The sequence below is a fragment of the Ictalurus furcatus genome, chromosome 9, assembly GCF_023375685.1.
Source record: "Ictalurus furcatus strain D&B chromosome 9, Billie_1.0, whole genome shotgun sequence".
In the NCBI taxonomy this organism is placed as follows: domain Eukaryota; kingdom Metazoa; phylum Chordata; class Actinopteri; order Siluriformes; family Ictaluridae; genus Ictalurus; species Ictalurus furcatus.
In genome coordinates this window covers 4,091,259-4,105,444 of record NC_071263.1, presented here as the reverse complement: position 1 = coordinate 4,105,444, position 14,186 = coordinate 4,091,259, and positions in this window count along the sequence as shown.

The window sequence follows — 14,186 nt, the reverse complement described above, 5'->3', positions numbered from 1 at the left end:
TCCTGATCTGTAGAACAAAGCTTTAATCACAGAGCTGTCACATCCCCTCAGTGCACTCGTGTGTTAGTGACCATAAAGCGCAAAAAAAAATTTAAATAATTTTTACACAATGTCCTGACATCAGTGAGCCAGCTAAATACACGACTCACACAAAACTGCACTTATCAAATATAATAAAACATTTAATATGTGTATAAAGTATAAATATAATCAATCTTAAAAAAAATAAAATACAATCATGTGATTTATTTACACACACACACACACACAAAATAAACTGGAGGATAAAAGCTTCCATTAACCAGCAGCCATTTTACCTTAAAAGCTCAAGGGCTAAACTAAAGACTGAAACTTCACACACTGAACACACCAACATACGTCTGCTATTTCATCACATACACTGGCTGAAGCGGGCTGAAGGTACAATTGTGTAGCGCTCACGCCATCGTACAGGGTGAAGCTGCACGGAGGACGCCGAGACGAGATTCGAGCGGCTGTTCTGCTATATTGTGTTCAGGAGGAGGGAAGACAAAAGCACTCGACCCTTTAACACCCCATTCAGGATCCTATTATACACACCGCTGTGCTCTGTGGTTTGGGACGCGGCCTGGGACATTAATCTCAGGACTGAGTGTCAGGACTGTGGAGGTGCTGAACTCACCATCACTCGGCAACTTACTGCAGCTTTCTTTTGCTTTGCTGCAGGCAGAAACGTGACAAATAATATCACAAAACTACAAAAATGACTGGGAGGTATGTTTCACACAGTCAGTGTTTGAATAATAAACAAAATCAAACAAACGTTTGCTTGTTTCAGTGTATCTCAATTGATTATTTATTTATTATTATTTCATATGTTTGATTTATTTATTTCTTTACCTGTTTATTTCAAAAGGTTGATTTTTTTATTTCAATTTCTCTATTTATTTGTTTGTTTATTCGTTTCAGATAGCTTTGAGGTTCTAAAACTATACAAAAAAAATCTGAACACGTTTGTCCATATTAAACAATAAGCTGCATGGTTACATAAACTAATAACTAGAAATGAAAAACAAATAAGTTAATATGCAAATGATCATCAATTCATTCATTTATTCATTGTTTTTTGTCTGTATTTATTTTTTAAATAATGTAATGGCTTAAAATGTATTTATTTAGTTATGCGTTTACATTTGTTTGTTTGAATCACCTCATCTTCCGAAACCCAACACGACAGTGACGACGTTTACATGGACAGCAGTAATCTAATTATTGACCTTAATCTGAGTAAGATAATAATGTGATTAAGGTGTTTACATGAGTCGCTTTTAGAATACTCCTGTCATGTTCCCGTTTTACATGTTCTAGAACATAATTAGATTAACAGCACACGTCATTACGTCACCGCGCCACGCCATCCGACGTCCCTCCAGAATTTCACGCATCAATATACAGTTCATCTTCGTTATGGTACCGTATACACTTCTGGGTGTTTTTATTTCATTTTTTTACAAACGCTTTAAGTGCGGTTAATTATTTGTCATGCTGTACGTGCTAATAGACGACTGCTTGAAGCCGTGGGCTGCGTCTCAAACCGCGTACTTACCGTCTATATAGTAGCCGAGATACATGTATTTTTCCTCACTACAGGTCTATAGTAGGCAAGTATGCGGTTTGGGATGCAGCCGAACTCTCTTGTTCGCTGTAAAATGTTGAGCGCTGCCATGTGTGATCGTGTCCTGTCGCAAAATGTGGTGAAAACTCTCACACGACGTTCATAATGTGATTAAGGTGTGTACATGTCTGTAATACACGTCCATAATGCGACTAAAACAGGAAAACGACACACATCATAATTCCATTAGTGCTTACTTCGGGTATGACCTTAATCAGATTAAGGTAATTAAAAATTGCTGTTTACATGCTAGTTTCTTAATCAAGCTATCGTTTTAATCGGATTAAGAGTGGATTATTGTTGTCCATGGAAACGCACCGAGTGTGAGGTTTTAATTTAACGTGACGTTACGTTTTATTTTAACGTGACTGCAGAGTTAAATAAATTCACAGAAAACGTAAATAAATGAGAGCGATAGGTTTGGTGTAAAATGTGAAAATAGGTTTCTTTACTTCAGATTTGACAGTAAAAGTGGAAGATGTTTGTGGTGTTTTCTGGCTTTAATTAAGGCTGGGACTCTGAGCTGAGCTGTGGAGTCATCTTAAAACAATTCAGTCGTTAACTCGCTCAGAGGAAGTGATTACGACTTAATAATCAGGAATGAAAATATTACTGATGTGTACACAGAGAAGCGCAACATGGTGAATTTTATACTTCCTGTATCGCCAAAGCCCATTAAACTGATCTTTACTGGGTTTTAACAGCTGCTAACAAGCAAGTTTGTGTACCATGGTCACCTTTTCACACACCTCTCTGCAGAAACACACTGTCTGGCACCACAGTTCATTTTATGCCCAATCTATACACTAAAAACACACATCTCACGATACACTCATTCCACCAAAACTACACTCACACAAAAAAAACCCCACCAGTGTTCGTGGAACAAGTGGCATGGTGGAGGAATGGTGACTATAAACTGAGGAATAAGGCGGACATTGTGCTCGGATGGACTTTAACGCTGTCCGGTGAAATGTTTGTGATCTTTTTAGCAAAGTAAAATCCAGTTTGTTTTCATGTTGGGTTTAGGAGTTAAGTGAACCATTGTGTAATAGTGTGTATCTAAGAGTGTGTATTCAGGCGGTTTTGCTCAACCGAGTGACAACTGAATGAAAGAATTTGGGAAAATTGTTCACTGAATGCCTATTGTATTTAAGCAAAGAGAAACTTGTTCATGGTTTGGTTTAAATAATAGCAATGTCGCTGTGCTAAACGCGTGAATTCTGGAAAACAGAATGCTTCTTAGCTAAGCGAGAGAGAGAGAGTGAAATATACTGGAGTTTGTCTCCACCTGCAGGCTGTTCAGTGAAGTGCGAGTGTTAGAGCTGTAGGAGTTTGGGAGTGTTCACGCTTTGCAGGGATTTTTTTAAAAACCTGTAAACATGACAATCAACTGAAACATAATGATTCCCTTCACAAGTGCAGGTGATCCCAACAACAGCATGCACTCATGTGACACTATCACACTCAAGCTGAAGGATCTGAGGATTGAGATGCATAAAGAGATCCAACGGAAACGCAGCGATCTGAGAGAGGAGTGGGCCATGAGTGAACAACTCCAGAAACAGCAGCTCACACACTCCTGCTGACGGAAAGACACACAAGAGAGTGGACAAAACAAGAACCTCCTCAACTTCTACACCTCTGAGAAGGGTGGAAACGCGTACCTGTGGCCAAGCCAAGACGATGACGTACACCATACAGACGACTGCACGTGCTTTTAAAATCAGTAAATGACCGAATAAAAAATAAGAAGTTAATAAATAAATAAACAAATACAAATAATTGCTTGCTTGTTTCAATGCATTTCAATTGATAACCATTTATTTATTATTTCACATGGTTGATTTATTTATGTTTACCTGTTTATTTATTTGGTTGTTTATTTCACACGGTTGATTTTTTTATTATTTCAATTTCTCTATTTGTTTTAGATAGTTTTGATGTTAGAAATCTATACCAAAAAAAAAAAATCTGAACACATTTTTCCATATTAATAAACAACATGCTGCATGGTTACATAAACTAAACTATAAATGAAAAACAAATAAGTCAATAAATAAATGATCATCAATCCAAAGCAACTTACAAATGAGAGAATGTAATAGCTTAAAACGTATTTAGTTATGCATTTACGTTTGTTTGTTTGTTTGAAGCACCTCCTCTTCCGGAACCCAACACAACACGACCACAACAGCAACTAAATAAAAATGCAGAAATCTTTAACAGTCTAAATAAACTTAAAGAAATGATGAGGGAAATTTTATTATGGTTTTTTTTTTATTATTGAGGTTTTATTTTAACGTGACTGCAGAGCTAAATAAATTCACAGAAAACGTAAATAAACGTGACTGATAGGATTGGTGTAAAATGTGAAAATAGGTTTCTTTACTTCAGATTTTACAGTAAAAATTGAAAGGGAGTGTATCAGGGATTATTTTCTCAGTGATGTTAGCGTGAAGAGACGACGATGAGGCTGGTGTTTACCTCAATGATGACAGACCCTGATGTGGATGATGCTGATAATCAAAATGAGAACTCATTTCCCTTCAGAAACGTACGATTCATTCGAATTTGACAGAAACGTGTTTCAGGAAAACAGTTCAAGAAAGTCTGTATTTTTCAGAACTTTATGTTAAATGTTAAAAATGTTAAGAATGTTAAAATTTTACCATGTGAAGGATTTTCACAGGTCAGCATACACACACACACTATATACTAACTGTTCACTATATTAGGAACACCTGTGCATGCATGCAATTATCCAAGCAGCCAGTCATGTAGCTACAGATCAAGAGTTTTAGTTAATGTTCACATCAAACATCAGACTGACAAGAAGGCTACAGTAAGTCATATAACCACTCTCTACAACTGTGGTGAACAGAAAAGCATCTCTCAAACACACAACTCGGATGTACTCAGGCTCATCCAAACTGGAAACTGAAGATTGGGAAAAACATCAACTGGTCCAACACACCGAATATCATCCTGAACCCGCCAAGCTGAACCCAGCAAACCGAGACGTGAAAATAATGGTTAGTGATCATAACGGTGGATGAAGAAATGATGATGATGCTGTGCGTATTCACTCCTGTGAACTTTACCACATTTCGTAGTGTTACAACATTGACCTGAAATGGAATAAATTGGGATTTTTATGTCATGAATCTACACAAAATAACTCCTAATAAGTGAAAGGGGAGGGGGGGCTTCCATTTAGTACTTGAAATTATTTACAAATAAAAATCGTTCATCTCTGTGAAACCCCCAACTGATGTCTTGTGCAACAGTTTAACATCAGGAGTCACAGAAATAACTGAATGGAGTCGAGTGCAATTAAAGTGTCACGTGACCTCAATGACCATACATTTCCACACACACTACACTGTTCTATTAAAAAGTGTTGTTTTTTTTAGTTTGTTTTTTTTTAATGACAGGTGTGTGTGTGTGTGTGTGTGTGTGTGTGTGTGTAAATAAATAAATAAATACATACATACATACATACATACATACATAAATAAATACACCGGCGCAGCGGCCAGGAATAAAAGTCCCTCAGCTTTACTCACTCATCTGATCAACATCCGCACTTTCCTCTCACCGAATACTGCCGTTTAAATCCTACAACAAAACACATCAATATACTATTAATTACACTCATAAATAACCCATTACATCCTCAATCACTCCTTCAGAACACTTACTAGCCTTTAGCTAAGCGAGTAATAAGAGTTTACCTGTTCGAGTTCAGTTCAGTGTGGAGGACGGAGACGAGGCAGCACCAGGACCGGAAGTTATAAATAGAAATAAAAATAAATAATATAAATGAACTAATCCTGAGAACTTTACGCTGTCCTCTTCTTTCTTTCTTTCTTTCTTTCTTTCTCTCTCTCGCTCGCTCGCTCTCTTTTCACATTTTCTCCATCTTTATGTTTATGTACAGGGAAACAGTCTGATATTTTGGCTTCTGCTCAGTTACAAACGAATCACTTCAATTAAGCAGAGCGATTTAATTACACCACCATTAGCCACGCCCAGCTAAGTCACGTGACCAGCAGTGTGACATGCTCAGCACTACAAACTTTAACCAGGAAGTAGATTGATCAAATTTTCACTGTCTAATCCTAATAGGCAGACATAGAGTTGTTGTTGTTGTTGTTGTTGTTGTTATTAATATTATTATTATTATTATTATTATTATTTACATGTACATTTGCAATTACACCTGGTAAGGATATAGTGCATATGCCCTGCATATTAAAACAAAACAAATACATGAACATACGTTGAATTACAGCAATAACTTGTACATTGTTAGTAAAAAATAAACATGATATATTTGATTAATAATTAAAATGTGGTGGTGCGGTCGTGGTGCTGTGGGCAGCATTCACAGCTCCAGGGTCACGAGTTCAATCATGAACCTGGGTTACTGTCTATGTGGGTTTCCTCAGGGTTCTCCGGTTTCCTCCCAAAAACAGGCCAGTAGGTGGACTGGCTAAGATAAATGACCCCTGTGTGTGTGTGTGTGTGTGTGTGTGTGTGTGTGCGCGTGCGTGTGCCAGTTCCCCAGCAGATGGTGTTATTGTGTTATATCTGGAATTCTGATCAGTGAGTAAAGAAGGTGGTGTGTGTGCAGAGAGCTTAATGGAAATACCTGATGTGATTGTGTCACTATATTCACCTGATGATTGTGTTACACCGCTGTTAAAACTGAAATCAAGCTCCTCGCCTGCTACATTGGAAATTAGGTCAGTGTTATGATGATGGATTTTGGTGTTTGAAACTGATACTTACTGTAAGCGATGCCTCTGCTCTCATCACTGAATAACCTGAAACAGGAACAGAAAATGTACTTACTTACACTGAATCCAAACCTTCCTGCTGGTGTTTATGTTTGCTGGTTTGTACAGAGGTCGAGGGACGGTGTGTATTACCTATAATGCACTGCAAGAAGAATAGTGGAACTGATGACCGAAGGCGTCCCTCAAGGCATCTGGATTCAAAACTTAACAGCATAGAGACTGCATCTCAACAAGGTCCAGACGTTTAGGAAGCTCCCCTGGTGTGACCCATAATGCACTACAACCGCATGCTTTGTCCTGGTCTGGGCTCGGTATAGGTACCCGTGTTTTAATGTTGGTGAAAATGCCACACCAAGGCAAGGGTGCCTATACTTTATTCGTATTAAAAAATATACACAGATGAGATTAAACTACAACAAAAAATGCAAAGAGTTGTACCTCGATAAGACATTATGTTATATACTCTATGTAGCGAGCATACATAGTGAACAGAAAGTTATTTACGATTCTGTTGTATGTGAAGATGATAAATTTGATAGATAAATGTGCTAGCACGGCTAAGACTGTCAAAGATGAAAATACGGCAGGTAATTTTTCAACGCCATGTCAGATTATTAAAAAAAATGATTTTGTTAAGAAATGTCGTGTTTGGAGGATGTCGTGGAAGTGAGCGCAACAGCACCACCGACAGGTTGTGATAAAAACTTACACAGAGAATGGTGTGACGTGAGACAGACGCCAGGCTGGGGCTGATATCTTTCCTGCCCAGACTGTAGATTCCTGCAGCCAATCAGTGGCAGTCATATCAGGTGACTACTCAGAGGGACACGCCTTCTTGTTCTGATCTCCAGTTGAGCTGATCACTTTTACAGAAACTTCCGTAACACGTCATCAGCGGTGACTGAGAGGGCGCATGTGAAATACATGATCTTTTTTTTCCGTAAAAATAGATAGACTAAACACACACTGTCCAATCAAGTCAAGTACAAATTACGCAAAAGGGTAGAACCTTTTAGTGGGGATTTTTTGTTTTTGTTTTTGTTTTTGTTTGTTTGGTATTCGGAGGAAACACGGCATGAACACAGTCGAGCATTACAGACCATGAACTCAGCTGTCGGTCTGTCTTTAAGTGTGTGTGTGTGTGTGTGTGTGTGTGTGTGTGTGAGTGTGTGTGTAATATTTTGTCCACATCATTCTTATTACACCATCGGTGTTAACTTGTGATAAATTGCATTTCTCAACACGAATAGTTTCCGTTAGATCACATCTGATGTCATGCCACGTCCCAGCCGTCACTAATCACTAGATATCAGCCACAATTGGGAAAATATATCTGAAATATTAAAGTGTGATATTTTGCTTTATAATTCCTCCAGAAAAGATAAGAATCTGCGCTAGACATTCGTTACACTACTGAGCATCGTGAGATATTTATTTTTATTATCAAGCTCAATCTGTGATCATTGAGTTTTATTTCTAGCTCCGCCCACATGTCCTTATTTGGGTGTCTTATTATTTCACTTGGTTATTTAACGTACAGAGCCCAGATCAATGTGGACTCACCACTCCATTATAGAAAAATGTGTGTGTGTGTGTTTGTTTAAGTATCACCAGTCCATTATAGGTGCATTATCTAGGACCTACATTCTCGGTGAGTCATGTGATTTAATGCCAGTGGATTCCCCTTGTACACAGAAACACCTGAAAACACCCGAAATACCTGAATGCCCAGACAGTGAGGCGGCCCGGGGCGCTGGGACACAGCCACATACCTGATACTCTGTACACCTGTTCTCAGGTAACAATGCTGCGTATTTTTATTGCTCCGGTATACACTGCGCATGTTTTGAGGAACGCAGATTTCTTGATATCCTTCTTTTCTGCTGCGTTCAGAGTGACCTTTCTGTGAAAGTTTCCGAAAAATGGAACAATGACCAAAACGATCCTGTATGAAATGTTAGGTTCCTCAGTTTTCTCAGTCAGTTTCTCTGCCAGATTATTTATTCATTTCGATATATTTGATTTATTCGTTCATTTAAGGTTTAATTTAACCAGTGAGCCTCCATTGCAGAGGACAGAAACACAACCCGAGCATGGAAAAGTCAAATCTACTTAATAGAAATCTTCACAACAGAAATAGGGATGTAATTTTCCATGTTGAATGTGTTTTGTACATTATTAACTCCTTGTCATGGTGACCAACCAGAAGAGGTGTCACATTTAGGAGTTGTAGTAAAGTATAGTATAATCATATAATCATCAAAATAAGGTTATATTTCTGTTAACAGGTTCCTGGAGGATGTTCAGGAAGTCATTTAAAATTTCAGTGGTATTGTAATAAACCAGAATCGGACAGGGATGTGTAATTAGTCACATAATAATGAGTCACGTTCAGGCGGGGCCGAGAGCCTTCGGGAAAGTCCGTCCATGACTTTCTTATTGCTCACCTGTACTGAACACTCACTCTGACTCAGCTGTGTCAATATAGAAACATCTGTGCACATCTGTCAGCTTTAAAATAAATAGACAATTACAGCCCTGCTGGGAAAAAAAACAACAGAAACCCTTGTAGAATTTGTAATGGTTTTAATAGTTATAATGGGAATTGTATTGGTTTTTAATGGAAACTGTAATGCTCCCTGTGGGTCTCTACTGGTAATTTGTTGCCTTCTATTATAGGCATGTTATGTCTAGTGGATACCATTAATGACCTATGTCCTTAATATGTCCTATTAGGTAATGGAAACCATTTTGTAATGGTTTTAATGGTTAACGGCTGATGCTTTGTAATGGTATTTGTAGTGGAAATCATTAGAATTTCTGTGAAGGTTTCTATTTTTTTTTTTTCAGCAGGGAGAGACAGGTCTAAGGGACCTGGATATAAGATAAGGACCTGGAGATAAGGGACGGGATATAAAGTCTGCAGTGTGCGGTTAGAAATGTACGGGCTGATGTTATTAGACATAAATATCACACTAGCAAACATCACCAGCTAACAGCTAGCTAATGTTAGCTAACTTCAGCAGCATTACTCTGCAGTTTTAGCGAGATACATACTGCGAAATATTTATAAACACACTTAGTTTAGTCAAACAGTCTGAGCCATAATGAAGAAAAATATGACTAAAAAATGCTATTGGTCTCCTAAATGCAAATGATAACGATGAATGATAACGCTAGCAAGCACAGAGTTTAGTTAGCTTAGCTAGCTCTGTTGCACTGATTAACATTAATGTGCACAAAATTCACTGGAAATAATCTGCAATAAGAGCTGGGATTAAAAACAGACAGGTTGTCATGTGAAGTAGCATCAGCCGTGATTTTATTATTTTAAAATGTTATGCTAGCCAGAATTGTGTAAGCTGGAATGTGTACAGCATTAATCTCATTAAATTAGCTCAAAACTTTTTACACATTTTAAACCTGAGTTTATGCAACATCATGGAATCAGAAGTAAATTCTTCTTCTTCTTCTTCTTCTTCTTAATATTATTATTTTAACAACAATGGGGCACGGTGGCATAGTGGTTAACACACCTCCAGGGTCGGGGGTTCGATTCCCACCGTGGCCCTGTGTGTGTGGAGTTTGCATGTTCTCCCCGTGCTGCGGGGGTTTCCTCCGGGTACTCCGGTTTCCTCCCCCAGTCCAAAGACATGTATGGTAGGCTGATCGGCATTTCCAAAGTGTCCGGAGTGTATGAATGGGTGTGTGAATGTGTGTGTGATTGTGCCCTGCGATGGATTGACACCCCGTCCAGGATGTACCCCGCTTTGTGCCCCATGCTCCCTGAGATAGACTCCAGGTTACCCACAACCCTGTAGGATAAGCGCTATAGAAAATGGATGAATAATATTAATAATAATAATGTGTGATTCAGTCAGAGTTTATCCATGAGCAAACTCTAAGCAAAGTGAAAAATGGTGTGTGTGTGTGTGTGTGTGTGTGTGTGTGTTGTCCTGACAGAAAGAGGAAGAGACTTGAAAAACTGGTTGAGAAACTGCTCAGTAGGGCTGTAAACACGCCGATGGACCCAGACTTTCTGTCGTTATGCTTCCAGAATCTGGTGTGTGCGCTCAGGACATCCTGTAACACCCAGCCGGGACATTTTACACAAAACACCCTGCGTCGGATCAACGGACTTCCTCATAAAACTACACTTTCATTTCTGTTCTGTAAAATCAGGACAGAGCCGATATTATTGCACTTCTTCTCAGTCATGCGCTGTGCTCATGTAAAAAAAAAAAAATTCTTGCACTTTATCAGCGTTTTTTCTATTTGTTTTTTTTTCTTCTTGTTTCCTCCTCCTAATAACATTCATTTCCAGTCCTGTGCTGAACTTGCACAGACAGAATGCTGTGCTCTTTACAATAGGGTGTTGCTGTTTTGTTGATTTTCATCTCTTCATTCTGAGTTCAGTCAGCTGTGGAGACACAAACTCATCAAAACCATGCAGTGTATGTTACAAATGTTAATGTATAGAACATTTACCCCCTGAACATCCATCCATCTTCTATACCGCTTATCCTTCCTTCAGGGTCACAGGGGAACCTGGAGCCTATCCCAGGGAGCATGGGGCACAAGGCGGGGTACACCCTGGACAGGGTGCCAATCCATCGCAGGGCACAATCACATACACGCACCCATTCATACACTACGGCCTACCATGCATGTCTTTGGACTGGGGGAGGAAACCGGAGTACCCGGAGGAAACCCCCACAGCACGGGGAGAACATGCAAACTCCACACACACAGGACCACGGTGGGAATCGAACCCCCAACCCTGGAGGTGTGAGGCAAACGTGCTAATCACTAAGCCATCGTGCACCCTACCCCCTGAACAATCAATCAAAAACACTCACTACAAGCGCTAATCCAGCTCTTAATAACTAGAACTACAGGGAGTCCCAAAGGTCCACGACACGAACATCCACTGACGGAGGCACAACCCACATGTTGCTGGCAATCACAGTCCCCTATCTGCTGTATGGACACTTTAGTGACGCCCTGTAGAATTAAAGCAAGCTAACGTTAGCAAAACGGATGCTATCGGCGATAAACGTTTGACTAACTCGTTCGCCTCACTACAGCTAAACTGTGCAAAATATTAAACAATACTCACACAACATCAGTCATTTTCATACCTAGCTAACGTCAGTTCATGTTTGTTTTTGCTTGGTCAGCTTATCCTTCAAACTCCTGGCTTTATTTTATTCATTTGATCAATCAAAAACAAAAAGAATAGCCTGATAAAATCTGCATCCTGCACACACATGACAGTTTCATGAGATCTCAGACTGGTGTCATGCTCAAGGAGTAAATTTCAGATAGGATATAAAAGAAATAAACACAAGAAGAAAAAGAGGTGTGAACTACACGCAGGTGAGCTCAGAGAATCCACTTAACCCGACTCTGAATACCAGGAACTGTAAAGTCGCCAACCTGGAAACGTTGCTACGGTGCACCTTTATAAAGACTTCTAAGGCACATAACCGGACCCGGTGAGATCTTCAGCTTGAACTATGATATGCATTTAGATGGACAAACTGAACATCATGACTCTTCTTTTCTTTAGTTCTGCAACATCATTGTTGTGGTCTTCCTCCTCTGTGTGCGACGTATTTTCACACATTTTAAGTCCGGTTGTGTTTTGGGGAAGCATCGAATCTGTTTTGTAAGTGTTTGTTGTCTGCTGTGCAGATAAACTTTCCAGTCCAAATCTTTCAGATGGTGTAACTTCATTAAAGCTGGTGTAGGTGTGTGTTTTTGGAGGATTTGCCCCGGTGTGTACAGACACACACACACACACACACACACACACACTGCTGTCTCACTGCTGTACTTGTGCAAACGGATCCATTGTGTTCCCTTAGAAACAATCCACTATTAACACACACACACACACACACACACACACACACGCGCACACACACACGAGAGCGGAGTTTCCCACACTGCTGGATTGGTGCAGTTTGTTAAACAGACAATTCTCTGGGGAAAATCCGCACTTCACTACAGCCTCGTCCTTCTCCTGCAGCCATTGTGTGCATTTATTTGAACAAGTTCAGTTCAGTTCAGTTTTGTTTTTGTTCTGCTCGAGCTTTTTGTCTCAACAGATTGCAAAATATACACATATCTTCCTTTTTCTTAGAAAGTTTTGCATCACGACTGAGATGTGTCACAAGCCCGGGCAAGCAAGTAAGGCCTTATTTTCCCAAGCGTTAGTGGATTTGGGGGAATGTTTTCTCGCTGATTGCAGTAATTCTAGCGCTCACTGTACAATCTGTACTAATGAAGAGAAAAATATTTTCCCAGAATGCTGTCACACGAACATTTTCAGCTGCACCCTCACTGAATTTCCCTCACACCAGGAAACGATTTCCTTCCTGATCACAGCAGCGTGCACTGGTCACAGCACTCAACACTTCTCAGTAGCGAAATCGTACATAGAGCTTTAATTCCTCAGCTGATCTTCTCGCTAACGGGCTACAAGTGATTATTAGTGTTCGCTCTCAGACGATACAGCATGCTAAATCACTTCGGTGCTAAATATGAACGCGATACAAATAATATACCCCAAGCATCGTGTTTATATTTCCTGTAAACTATATACATTACTGTGCAAAAGTTTTGGCACCCTGGTGGTTGTTGTTGTTGTTTTGTTTTTTTTTTGTTTGGCGTACAAACTTTGTTATAGATTTTTATTTGACGACTTCTACGTTATCGCGTCAGTACAAAAACAGTTTAGATTTCCAAATATTAGTTTTCCAGCACAGAATGAAAATGTTCCAGAAAAATGCTTCAATGTGAGTAAAGAAAGCAGTATATGAAGTGATAAGAGTGGGTTTCGCTGCAAAAATAAGAAGCGAGAAGTCTCCAGAAGAACCATGACTGGTTCTGCAAGATGCTCTTACGCTTACAGCTCATTTCCTTATAAAACTGCACTCATTCCACCTGAGACTATTTTTTTAAGCAAAGCGTCATCACACCAAATACTGCCTTTGTTACATTTATTAGTGTTTACTGCTCTTTATCGTATTTTTAATTTTTTTATTAAATGGAGAAACATTATTTTTGAAGGCATCTTTACTCTACAGCAGTTCTTTGCATGTGATTAAGACTTTTGCACAGAACTGGATATGCTGTAACGACTGAATAACTAACTAGCTAGCGTACTAATTAGCTACATTCCTCACCAGCTAGCAGAATAAAGGAGTGCAGTTGTGCAAGTTCTCGATTATTTCAGAGGAATAAAACACATCTGCGATGTGGAAATGAGAGCCGTGTCAGAAACCCAAGCCCTAGACACTATTACACAACGTGGGGAGTTCTGTGGAAAATAAAAGGTTACAAAAATGATAATCATGCCCGGGCATAATTAGGAATATTCACTCAGGAAATCCCATAATGCACTGCTGTGGGTACATGCACAGAAGTCGCACACAAGCTGGTAGGGAATACCCATAATGCACTTTCACATTTGTAAGGAATAAGGAGTAAGGGAGTAGGACACCATTTTGGACATCACAGCAATGCATTCTGGGTAATCTACACTGAATGTATTTTTCCTCACGTGTCGCCTGAATATTGGACTCTGGGAAAAAACGTCGGGTTATAATAATATTAATAATATGGATGAACTCAGAATGAACTGGAGGATCAGATGCCAGGGGTTAGGTGCGAGTGAGCACAGTTTTAGATTCAGAACCTCGTTTCAATGTGGAACAAAT